Here is a 13,737-nt window from a genome sequence, read left to right as displayed (position 1 = left end):
TGCAAGGCATCTGAGATTTCTAGCAACACATAGACATACACATGCAAACTTACATTTGTCACATTGAAAATAAGGTATATCGCTTCCAAACAATCATTCTTGCAAATGAAGTGTGTGTAGCCGAGATCATAACAAGTTGCAATCCCAAGTTGAATAGCACGAAATTTCGCCAAGAGTGCATCACCACCATTTATAAAATGAGTGAACCCTGTTATCCAGTTCCCATCATGGCCACAAAAAACTCCACCAGCGTCTAGACGAAAACTTTCTACTAAAAAACTGCCATCCACGTTGAGTTTGATGAGACCCTCAAGAAGTGGTTTCCAATGCACTAAAATTCTGGCCATAGATGTGTTAGATCCCGTAGGTTGGCAAAAAGTAATGAACTCGTCATTCAATGCTTGAGTCTTCCTTGAATCTGACAAGGTTATTCCTCAAAAATACTATTATTTCCCTAGCACCAAGTCTGCCATAAATCTGCAAGAAATAAGAGCGATAGAGTACCACATGCCATCTGTTTGACCCAAGTTGTGGTTTCTATTAGGGAGAAAAAAAATCCCTTTGTCCTCCCATTCCCAAGCAAAGCCGAAGCTCCATGGAATGAGGGCAATCACGTAAGCAGTGTAAATTGTTTTCCAGAAGGGAAGAGCAACGGGTGCAGCCTCATGAAGCTGCCATGTTGCAGTAGTGTCGACTGGCATTTATTGGAAGAGCGTTATGTGAACAAAGCCAGATAAAATGTTGTATCTTTGCATGAACTTTAAGCCACCAAATCCATCTCATATCACAATTAGGATCCCAACCTCTTTGTTGTTGGAGGTTATATGTAGTATAGATTAAGGTTAAATATGATTGCTGCATATAAAAATTAATATTTAATTCATGTTTTGTTAAAAAAATCTATTTTTTTGTTTAGAGATATTCTTATAATATTATAAACTATTATGTAAAGTTTTGTTAAAAGATATAAATTCTACATGAGTTTACTTAAAATGAGGGACCAAAAGTGAAGCTGAAAAACTTTTCGATGACTAAAAGTCAAAGGAATTTTTTAGAGGGACTTAAATGAAACGTTGGTATATTTATAGAAACCAAAAACATATTTAACCCTAACTATTATTACAACTAATTTTGATGGCCCACCCAAGTTTTTTTTTTTTCTGGCTACGCTGGTCTATCTCAACATTTCTTTGTATATTTTTTTTTGGTAGATATTTCTTTGTATATTAATCTTGGCCGTTTAGAAAAAATAAAGTAGTAATCACATTTCGTCATGGGTCACATATGAGACGGCAAGTAATAAATTTTCAAATCATTTTCTATTCCATAATGCATGTAACTTATTTTACTGAGATAACCTCCGTAGCAAGTCATCAAGTTAGTTAGTTCACATTGTTTTTATAATGGATACATCACTGTAACTATCATGAGGACTTTTATCAATATAAATATGTTCTAAACACTCATATGAAACTAATGGAAAATTCTTCTTTCATTCAACATTGTGCGTATCTCATAATATGTTATCAAACTTTTTTGCTTCTCGAGAGATAGAAATTTACCATGTGTAACTGTTGTTCGCTGCACTCATTGTTCATCATTTATCTTTGATCTTCATCAATCTTCATCCATTTTTATTGTTATGATTTTGCATATTCAACAAGATTCATTGGTTTTCTCATATTCTAATTGATTTGGTGCTTGTTTCTTTTCAATTCTCTGCTTTTTACGTTTGATCTTGATTCAATACTCCTTATCATCATGCCTCCATGTCAAGTTTAAATTCCAATCAGCATCATCAACCTGATATTGATTCCATCTTCGATGCTCATCCAAGCGTGGGACCGAAATCAATTTCCATTTTCACCTAAGTTGAATTGTTCGAATTAGCTTGCATGGAATCATTCATTGAAAAGTGTGTGGGAGCTAAGAACAAGATTTCATTCAGTGATGCACCCACTCATATCTATAATAATTTGATTTGAATCGAGATGCGTTGGAACAATGCCATTACCTTATTCATTCATACTCCCTCCGTCTCTTAATGTAACCACCCATTTGATTTTATTTTTGTCCCTAAATGTAACCCCCTTTTCAAATTATTAGATGCATTTATTACTTTTTTCCTAAACATACCCCTAATTAATACTACTAACTTGTTTTCAAATATGAATATTCAAATTTAATACACATACAAACAAAGGATAATTTGGTAATATTAATACACAAAACAAACACATTAATTACACTGACAACTTTTCTTAAGAAATGTGAAAAATGCAAAGGGGGGTTACGTTAAGGGACGGAGGGAGTAGTTTATAAAATAATTTTTCAGATTCCATCGCACAAACTATATATAGTTTTTAACGATAATGATATTTTTGTATGGGAGGACCTCAAAGAACGTTTTTCAAAAGCTGATAGGATTCTTGTATCCTATTTTGTTTATACAATAAACAATCTTAGATAGGCTCGAAATATGTTTGGATTATTTCACAAAGGTGAGATCTCAGTGGGAGGGGTTGAATTCTAACAAAGACCAAATTATCCAAACAAAAAAATATTGTTTGAATGAACAATTTTTTGTAGTTTATGACTCGTGTTTTTCTCATGTATCCTCTTTCTTCTATCAACAATTTTTTTTCACTTTTTACTCAATAAGATAGTAACAATGCAGCACTTGGTTCCTCTGTATCCGTGCTTCAACAAGCTAACTTGTTTCTAATCATATCAATTAGGGGTGGCAAAATAGATGGATTGGATGGATATGAACTTTGATCCTAATGGATGGAAGAAAAAAAAAATTCATTAGTCCATTAAAATTCACTATTTTTTTTTGTTGAAAAAAAAACCACTCAATCCATCCATTAAAGATTATGTCCATCTTCCATCCATTATTAGATTTTAATGGATGGATTAACCTTCCGATTCATAAATCAATGTGTATAATTTTTTTTAAGAGGTGTATTAGTTATTAAAGTGTTTTTTTAGTGAATTCAATCATAGGAAATTTTATGTAAGAGGCCCATAACTAATTTTTTTCTAGCCCAATAATATTTTGTCATAAGCCCAAATAATTTAAAGAAATATTAAATATTATTAATTAAATAATTTGAAATAATATGGTGGCAGTGGTGCTAACTGGTGGTCAACCGGCCACCTCTAGCGTTGACCACGGTGGTTCGCCGACCACTCACAGCGGCGCATGGTGGTGGTCTGGCAAAAATCCGGTGGTAAACGGTGGTTCGGTGGCGGTGTACGGTGGTCGACGGCGGAGCTCCGGCGTTGACCGGCTAAGCTCCGACATTGACCACCACCTATAATAAAATAACATTAAATAATATTTTAATAATATATTAAATTAATATTATTTAAATATTTAAAAAAATTATTTTTCATTTTTTATTTTTTTAAATATATAATTATTTACGTCAAAAATATTAATATTATTTGAAATTATCCATTGGATATTTTTTTTAAAGAGGTGATCCAATGAATTTTTAAAATAAGGTGGATGGATCAAATCCATCCATAGTAATAAATGAATGGATTCTAAACCAATCCATTAACAAATTTTTTGTTTGATGAATTTTATAGTGGATGGATTGGATGGATATGAATCTCATGGATCATATTGCGACCCCTAATATCAATGTCTTGCTTGTGTCACAATTTGGTTATTCACCCATCGACACATCACAGTTAGGTATTCACCCTGTTATCCCTTGTTTTGTGCAATCAAAATTTGTTTTTTAGCTTATTGATTCAGGAGCGAATGATCATATTTGCTCATGTTTGCATAGTTTTAGTTCTTTTTACAACATTAAGCCTATTAGTGTAAGTTTACCTAATGGCAATTTTATGTTACTCAACCATGGTGGTAATGTTTATTTTTCTTCACATTTGTATTTTACCAATGTTTTATACTCACTTGATTTCAAGTTAAATGTGATATATGTGTCCAATTTGTGTAAATATTTGTCATGTATTGTTCAATTTTCAACTTACTGTTGTGTCATTTAGAACTTGACCTTGAAGAGAACGATTGGTTTCAGTGATTGTAACTCCCGTTTCGATTATTTAATTATTTTAATGAATTTTAGAATATATTTATATGATTGGCGTGATTTATATGAGCTTTATGTGATTTATATGATTTATGTGAGATGTTATGACTTATTTTATTATTTAATAAAATAAGATTTGAAAATAAAATAAATATTAAGTTGAGGGGTTGTTTTGTGAATTTGGAGAGTTTAGTGGTAGAAAGAAGAAATAAGATAAATTAGATGAGGGGTTATAAATAAAAGAAGTTAGGTTTAGAAAGGTTTTACAAACGTACGATCAGTTTTTGGTGAAAAAGGGAGAAAAGTCAAGAGAAGAGGAGAAGACCTAGAGGCTGCGATTTCTACTTTCTAAGGTAAGGGTGAGACTAACATTCAGTAATTTTAAGTCTATATAATCCTGATAATTAGATTTAAGGCTAAATTGATCCGCCGGTCCCTTAACTTAATTCTTTTATTCATTTTGGTCCCATAAGTTTAAAATCTGTCAAACAAGTCCTTAACTTATTTCTTTTATTCAATTTGATCCAATTTTGATAATTTTTATCCCCTAAAAAAAGAGACCGTTGGATTACGAAGGTCTACCAGATTTTATGGTGTATCACCAGCACCTAATTTATTACTTTATTCATCTTCTTCCTCCATCTTCATCTTCATTCAACCTTCATCGTCTTCATAAAATAAAATAAAATAAAAAAACACAATTTTTTTCTTTCAAAAATTCATCATTCCAATTTTTGTGCTCCTCATTTTTTCAATATCAATCTTCTTCCTCTTGCTCTAATTGAAACGCAACAATTCATTAAACTTGGATCCCCAATTAATTTATTCCTCCATAACAATAATTAGGATCCTTAATTCTGAAATTTGAAACCAGATTCATTGCTTCCTCCATTACAACCACCAACCTTCCTCCATTACAACCACCAACAACACAATAAATACAAATAAATCACCATAAATCAAGCATTGCATAGAACACAAAACCTAGATGCCATAAGAACTAAAATCACAAAAAATTGAAATTATGGTGGAAACACAGGCACGAAGGTATGCAACCTTCACCTTCCTTCTCTTCACCCACTTCCAATTCCAGCAACACTCACACTCTTTCTCTCATTTTTACCATGACAGAACCACCACCTCCTCAATCATCACCGTCCACTCCTCCACCTACTCCCCCACCAACCATCACCCCCATCGAAATCTGAATCCGAATTTGATAGTGTTGAGGTGAAAGATCTTGTTTTGTTCTTCTGTATGCAATTGTATAAGATGGTCAAAGAGAGAAAAAATATTAATAGGGTGATTTTTTTTCTTCTGGAAATGGTGATAATAAACCAAGCAAGGAGGAGAAGAAAAAGAAGAAGAGACGAGGTTGCAAAAGAATTATTTTTTTTTTTAAGAATGGGTTTTCTTTTTCCTTTTGAAAATGATCTTAGTTTGTTTCTCTGTGATGTGAATGATTAATTTTCTAGCGTGATTTTGCCAAAGAAGAAGAGTTGATGTTGATGTTGATTTTGAAGCGAAGAGGAATGGAATGGAATGGTGGAACTAGTAGGAAGAAGAGGGGTGGATCGTAAATGAAGTTTTTTTTTTGCCTTCTTCTGGGTTGTGTGTTGATGTTGATGTTGCTGTTTTTACATTGAAGAAGAAAAGAGGATGAAGAATGGGGAAAAAATTTGTTGGGTTTAATATGAAGAAGAAGAAAGTAAATAAATTAGGTGCTGGTGATACACCGTAAAATCTCATAGACCTTCGTAATCCAACGGTCTCTTTTTTTAGAGGATAAAAATTATCAAAATTGGATCAAATTGAATAAAAGAAATAAGTGAAGGACTTGTTTGACAGACTTTAAACTTATGGGACCAAAATGAATAAAAGAATTAAGTTAAGGGACCGGCGGATCAATTTAGCCTAGATTTAACATGATGTAGGTAGAGTTTGTGGGATTTTGAGAATTAGGGTTTAGAGAGAAATTGTTGATTAGATGATGGAAACATGTTGAATTGATTTAGAAAACAGTGTTCAGACCTTAGAATCTTTCATAGTACAATGACTAGAACCAGTTTTGGGGTTGGGTAGATGAAAATTGGGATTTTCGTTTCAAAAATTGGTGTCCAAACGTTTTTGCAAATAAGGGATTATGTGAGGTTCTGGAAAACAATTTTAGGGTGGTTTAAACTTGAATTTTTCTGTAGATTATGATAGGGCTAAGTGTCAGGAACGTGTAGGCGAAAACGGCATAGAAAATGGATTAACGGATTGATTTTTATGCGCGAAAACATGAAAATTGGAAAATCTGATGTTGTCTATCAGGCAGCCATCGTACTACGATTTTTGACCAGTTTTTGGGCGTTTTCGACACTGGAAAAATCGTACTACGATGGAGAAAAATCATACTACGATTTTGCCTGACCATAAACTTTTAAAATGCATTTTTCTTCAACCAAATTGTTTCTAAACTTCTTCCTAAGTGTAGGAACTTCATCCTAACTACCTAGAGATGTTTTTAGGGAAGAAATAACTTTGTATAAGGATCTAATGAGTTCGTGAGCTGGTCTTGGGGTAGTAATGAGGATCTAATGAGTTCGTGAGCTGGTCTTGGGGTAGTAATGAAGGTTGTATATAATTGCATTGCCTTACAGTGAGTCTGAATTAATATGAATATTTGTTGTTGGATAAACTGAAATACATATATTATGAGGAAAATGTTGTTATGGAAGATATGGTTGTTTATACCATGCAAGTTATTGCTATTAATGTTGTTATATTCAAGTTGTCTTATGTCGCTGTTTCTATTGTTGTTGACTATTAATATCATTAAGTTGTAAATGTCGGTCTGAGTTATAAAGTTGTAAGATGTTGTCCAAAGTATTGGAGTCATATAAGATGTTGATGTTGTCAAGTTGCATATGTTGTTGAGCCCATGCATACTCATCCAAAGTTGAGGGCTTGATGCCCTGGAACTTTTGCTCAATTAAGTTGGGGGCTTGATGCCCTGGAGCCTTTTTACGCTCAAATATGTTGAGGGCTTGATGCCCTGGATTGGTACCACATGCATTTGCATTGTCGAGATGATTTAAGAAGTTGAAGTTGCATAGTCGAGTCAAAGTCGTTAAGTTGTTAAGTTGTTATCCATGAGCCATTAATTAGTTTATGAAGTTGATTATGGAGTTGTTTATGATGATGATATGATGTTACATAATTAATGTTATGATATTTGAAGATGCTTATGCTGTTAAATGTAATTGATGCATTATATGCTTAATATTGTTGTTTGTGAAATCTCACCTCTTCTGCTTGAAAATGTTGCTCTTCGTATGGGTAACTTGCAGGTAACCAAGATTAGTTGCGGTCGTGAGTGGACTCTCTCATAAGTGTGTGTCTTAGGTGCTCTGATACGTAATGGGATGAGAATTTTGTTGTTGCTTTCTGTTCCTTACGTATTATTTTTGAAGTTTTCAAGAATTATTGTTGAACTAAGATTTTATGAGATTTTATGTTGAGGCCCTTGTGCCAAAGATTATTTAAGATGTTGAATTATTCCGCTGCGAAGTTTTAAATATTACATTGTCGGATTTTGAAGGATTAATATTTATTTATTCCGTTTATGATTTGATGAAAAGAAATGTGACATACCGTTTGTGTTAAGAAACTCTGATTTATTTTACGAAAATTTTTTATGTTGGGAAAACGGGGAGTTACAGTGATTAACTAGATGGTCTGTATCAACTGGTTATGATTCATTAGTAAATCACATTCAACTTCTAAATATCAACATTTACATTTTGATATTTTGGTGCCACACTCAACCACGTCATTCATGGTGACAAATGTTTCCTCACTTTTTTAGATGATTTTAGCATATATGATTGGATAATTCTGTTTAGGAAAAAATCCTTCTTTAGTTGTCGTTTTAATGATAAAAAAACTTTATCGAACGTACATATCAAAATAATTTTGATATGGGTTGTTTTTTTATAAGTTTCTTTGAGTGTTCTTAACAACATGATATTACAAGTGCACAATGCAAATATATCCAAAGAACCATGATTGTGAACAACATAATGTGTTAAGAAGGACATTAGAATGTTCACAAGGACTTCATATTGAGATAAATAAAAGCATCTCATGGGCGTATCAGATTGAAGAACAAGATTCACCAATGAAACAAGGCGGGTTTTAGCATGGGGAAATTGTTAAATTTCTCCATCTTAAACCAATTTTGTTTTATATGTGTTATTACCTGTACTCCTGTGTGATTACTTGTACTCCCTGTTTTCTTATATTTCAATTCAGACCCTAGTTAAAAATAATAATTTGACCCCAATTGTTTTAGTTAATTCATTTATGGGTGGATACTTGGTTTTTTTACCCTCCTCTGTTGAAAAGTCTAACACCCGTTGCTCAATCTCATTTTCAATATACTTGTTTTTTTTTTGAGTAAACATTTTCAATATACTTAATTGCTATTCATTATTTTTTTTTAGATCTAGAATCCAATCCCTAAAAAAAAATCATTATTCACCAAATTAACCACAATATGATTTAGGGGAATATGGGTTGAACGAAGAAAACAAATCAAAATCCGTTGTTCTTCTTCTCTCTCGTGCATCTCCTCCATGGCACTAACCACCAATCCTCCATTTTTTTAAGTTCAAACTTGCATGTGATAACCGATGATCTCTCTCCATTATTGGAAGTGGTAGGAAGCTAAGGTAAGAAAATTTCCTCTATTTTTATTTTTTTTAAAAAAGATAAAGAAACAGTAAGTTATAATCTTCTCTCACCAATGTTTTAATAGTAGCCCTGCGAGATTCAATATCTTCAGCTCTAAGATATGAATCCAATTGATACACAGTTTCATCTTTGAGAGAAACCACCATGAGATACCAATGGTTGATGAGAATGTTCTTGACTAGAATGTATATCTTTTATAATGAGGATGATAAATGTAGTGGCGTTAAATTTTTATAAATGCTTATAAAGAAAACCCATTCAAATAAAAAACATGTATTCACATTCACTCACATATTTCAATGTCTGAAATGGTATCATCCAATGCCTCGTATAGTTATCCATAAGTTCATAAAGTGTAGCTCCATTAAAAACATCTTCCTGAATTTATTTGTTATGTTATTATATTTTCCTTTGACATAATACATATTTATATTATTGTTTTTTTACTAACTACTCACATGAAAAGTTGGCGGCATCACCCAAACAGCATTGTGACTAAGATTCTTTTGAACCCAACATGTTTTTCCAGCAACATAAGTGAGAACCTATCATATTAAAGCAGATTGATATATATTTTTTTTAACAAAATACATAAGATATTAAAATTTCTCTACAACATGTTATACTAACCACATCTTTTATTTGTTTTCCAGGACAAAGACATTCAATGTCAGCACGAGTTGCAACCATATTATGAGTGGTCATCAATGGTTCACTGAAAAATATAGTATAACAGGTTAGCTACTATTTTTTTACCAGAACAATAAGTGAATGTACTTAAAGTAAGAACAATACTCTGCATCCTGATCTGGATGAAACACATATGCACAAACTTGAACTTCTAAAGGACTTAAGTGCATTTCTGGGGTAGGCTTAAACCTCCACTTAATGCCCTACAACAAAAAGGTTAATTAACTTCAAAAATAATGTTATAGGACAGAACATAATAATCAAAATATCTATATATTTATATTGAGTGATATTGTTAATAACCCTTGGGAGAGTGAGATTCATGACTCTTGGAATGAATGGACGCACATCGTTGACCCTTGCCTTTCCTCTCCTAACTGGACTGGGACGTGGTTGCAAATATGGATTGGTAACTGGTGTCTTTGATCTGTGAGATGGACTTTGAAATAACTTTTTAGTTATCCCAGTCAATACTACACTACCAATAAGCTACAAGGTTTATAAAAAATTATTAGTTAAACATATCCTTTTTCAAGTAAGAAAAAACATGTTAAATAAAATTATTATTACCTCTGAGTTGGATGACCTTCTAAAGTTGCTCTTACAAAGCATCATAGCAGAAGTGTTGTCCTTAACACCTGATTTTTCACCTGTGGTCCACTCTTTTGGGAGATGTGGTTTCATTCCAAACATAGTGTTGTCATACATTCCATTCATCATTGAGCTATGCACTTTCTTTCCTTTTGTGTCATCATCACTGTCAGACACATCCACAATAACATTGTTAAAGTCATCAATGATTTATGTTGCCTTGGATTTCCTCTTTTGGCCAGACTCTTGCTTTATTGGTTGTGATATATGATTATGCATCCTTCCAACAACCATGTCAAAAGCATCAGACCCAATCTTGTTTGGGGTTACATGGATGCCAAACACATCATTTTTTTTCAAGCATACAACTACCTCCATCAACTTAAGAGACTCACGCATTTCTTTGTTATGATGTTGAAACTCCATCATAGTTGAACTCAGCTCAAGTTGTTTGTAACTTAGCTCCTGCAAGAATTCATATATAAATACTTATAAGTATTAGAAATATAAAAGATGATAATATAAGGTTTGTTTAAACATATATCGAAAAATAAATGCAATATTGTTATGTAAAAAGGTGTAAAAATCAACCTCTATTTTAGTAACAGCAGTAGCAACAGAGCAATGGTTTGAACCAATCTCTTAAGTTCAAGAATAGTATTGTCATTGTTGTTTGTCACCTCAGCTCTTTGAACTTCATCATGTTGAATAACATAATCACCTTCAACATCTAGTTCCTCAATGGTCATTGGATTCATGTTTTCACCGTCATCAACATCATTTGTTTCCCTAGAAACCCTCTCAAAATCCCCAACACCCATGGCCATGTCAAAAGCTTAAGAAGAAAAAGTGAGGTTCAAAAACTTCAGAAAATAAAGTGAGATTTAAAACAAGTGTGATGGTATTCCAAGTGATTGTTATATTTATATTCAGCTATCCACCAAGTGTGAAACTCTGTTTGTACACTTAACAATGTTCTATTTTAATTATTTAACCTTGATAAAATAAAATGAGTACACACATTGACTTTGAATTGATTCATGTAGGGCTCATGTAACAAGATGGAGGGAAGACTTGACATGGTATATTGATTAAAATAGTACTGCAAAATAAAAGACTAAATGAAAAGATATATACTTTAAGTGACTGTTTTTGTGTAATGTTTCAGGATTAGATTATATATTGTCCAGACATGCATGAAGGGAACCCATAAACCTATGTTATGGATTGAAAGAGACCTATCATGTTATGGGGCCTTAGCTGGCTATGACAAATGGAATAGCTTGATGAACTATGTAAGTTGGCAGTTTCAACACAGCAGGAATAGCAGAAAGATCAACACAGCAGGAATAGCAAAAAGATTCCTTAAAATTATAAGACAAATCAAACTAACATTCAACAGTCATTTTGCAAGGTTTTAGTCAAAGCTTAGTTTATTTTACAAAAAAATACATAGATTAGTTTAGATAATTTTAAATTATATAGAAAATAGCTTAGTTGTAATTAGTTTAATTAGAATTAAATAGGTTGTTATATATGGTCTGTTTGTAATAGTTTAAAAAAAATGATTTTTAAAAATGAATTGTACTCATTAGTATTTGACTAGGTTCTTTTTGTCTCCTTTTGTCTTTATGACTCATAAGTGTAATCATCCTACTTCTTTTGTCTCATAGCTTGTGTCTAGTACTATGTTTTTGTCTCATAGCATGTGTGTCATTGGTTAATTGCATCAATCTATTAACCAATGGTCAATGTGAATAACAACAAACACTTGTGAATAACAAAAAACACTGATTCTACTTGACTCTGCTTGTCCAGCTGCTGATCACATTGGTACACGTGACAATGTCAAATTTGGCTCCAAATTGAAATTTTTGATTTGAATACTTACCCCCGGCCAATTTTTTTGAATTATGAAGGTGTTTTATATACAAAAAAAATAAAAAATTAATGATATTTTGCTACCTAATTACTACAAATTATAATATGTAGTTACGTATTTTTTTTTAATACAGTTAAAAAAATTACACTTACATCATAATTATCAAATTACTAATTAATAATCATAATTGGTACTTTTAATTACTAATTAGTTTACCTTGTCAAAGAAAAAAAGACTGATGGTTGTTAATAATCCCTTTTAAATTTGACTAAATTAGACGAAATGAATCTTTATTACATTCAAAATTATATGAATTTGAATTCCAATCCTAATAAGAATATTAGTGGTTTGGGTTAGGGTACCTATGTCATTTGACTTCATATTTGAAACCTAATTGAGTTATATGATACTTATCATGTATAATTGAGTCTTTCCTTAAATAAAAAAAAAGTAAATTTGAATCTAAATTAGGGTAAATGAATGTTAATTACAATCAATATTTCTAAATTAAGTACAAATAATTCCTTTCAATTTAGTGAGAATTTTAAACCTAATTAGTTGAAATGAGATTTTTGAATTTTAAACCCAATAAGAATATTAGTGGCTAGGGTTTGGGTTTGGGTATGATGTAACTATGTCATTTGAGTTTGAATTTAAAACCTAATTGGGCTAAACGATATTTACTAGGTAGAATAGAAACTTAAGTAGACTAACTGAATCTTTATTACATTCAAAAATTATAACTTAATTTAAAATGACCCCTTCCAGTTTAATGAAAGTGTTAAACCTAATTAGTTGGAATGAGACTTGTGATTTTGAATTTTAAACTCAATAAGAATAGTAGTAGATAGGGTTAGGGTTAGTGTATGGTCTAACTATGTCATTTGAGTTCAAATTTGAAACCTAACTGAGCTAAATGGTATTTATTAAGTGACATAGGAACTTAATTAGAATAAATGAATCTTTATTACATTCAAAATTTGTAACATAATTGAAAACGACCCCTTCCAAATTTAATGTAAGTTTTAAACTTAATTAGTTGGAATGAGACTTGTGACTTTGAAATTTAAACCCAATAAAGATATGTGTGGCTAGGGTTAGGGTATGGTGTAATTATATCATATGATTTCGAATTTGAAACCTAATCGAGCTAAATGATACTTATCAAGTAGGATTGAATTTTAACTAGGCTAAATAAATCTTAATTATAATCAATATTTCTAATTGATCATACCTGATCAGAAGGTGACCGTCGGTACTCTTTAATGCGGTGGTTGCTGGTGGTGGAAATACATCAGTTTGAGTACTGGAATGGCGGAGTGTGTGCACCTGCAGACACTCTGACGCTCAAGTCAGTAGTGGTCAGAAATGGGGGTTAAGAAGTGAGAGAGATTTTACCTTGGGATTGCGAGGAGTCCCCTTTTTATAGAGGTGGGTGAATGCAGAGCCGTTGTAATGGCACACATGTGTCCGACAGTTACAAAATAGGGGGAAGTGTAACCGTCGGTGAGAGATTCCTGGGAACGTGGAGAGAGACATTACAGTTCGTTTGAACTGGTCTCAATTGCTCCGTGCACGCCCCCCCCCCCCCCTCGGAGAAGGGGTGTGTTGCGCGTAAACTGTCAAATGTGGTATTTGGGCTTGATTTGTTATTATGTCTAAGCAATTGGGCCCTAGGTCTCTGATATGGCGGAGTGTGTCTACCTGCAGACACTCTGATGCTCAAGTCAGTAGAGGTCATAAATGGGGCTTAAGAAATCAGAGAGA

At 32.5% G+C, this 13,737-nt stretch overlaps 1 long non-coding RNA gene across 1 annotated transcript; it reads left to right on the top strand.

The window, feature by feature from the left end:
* The first annotated feature begins 8,811 nt into the window (after window positions 1-8,811).
* LOC146922570 (uncharacterized) lies at window positions 8,812-11,690 on the top strand. Its single transcript, XR_015012507.1, has 4 exons — window positions 8,812-9,344; window positions 9,461-9,543; window positions 11,135-11,170; window positions 11,257-11,690. It is a non-coding gene; the product is annotated as an uncharacterized LOC146922570 (long non-coding RNA).
* The last annotated feature ends 2,047 nt before the right edge of the window (window positions 11,691-13,737 follow it).

The sequence above is a fragment of the Medicago sativa genome, chromosome 5 (genome assembly GCF_051527215.1).
Source record: "Medicago sativa cultivar Bolivia chromosome 5, Bolivia_mono, whole genome shotgun sequence".
NCBI classification, from domain to species: domain Eukaryota; kingdom Viridiplantae; phylum Streptophyta; class Magnoliopsida; order Fabales; family Fabaceae; genus Medicago; species Medicago sativa.
The sequence above is the reverse complement of the archived record's forward strand: the minus strand, read 5'-3'. Positions and strand labels throughout refer to the sequence as shown.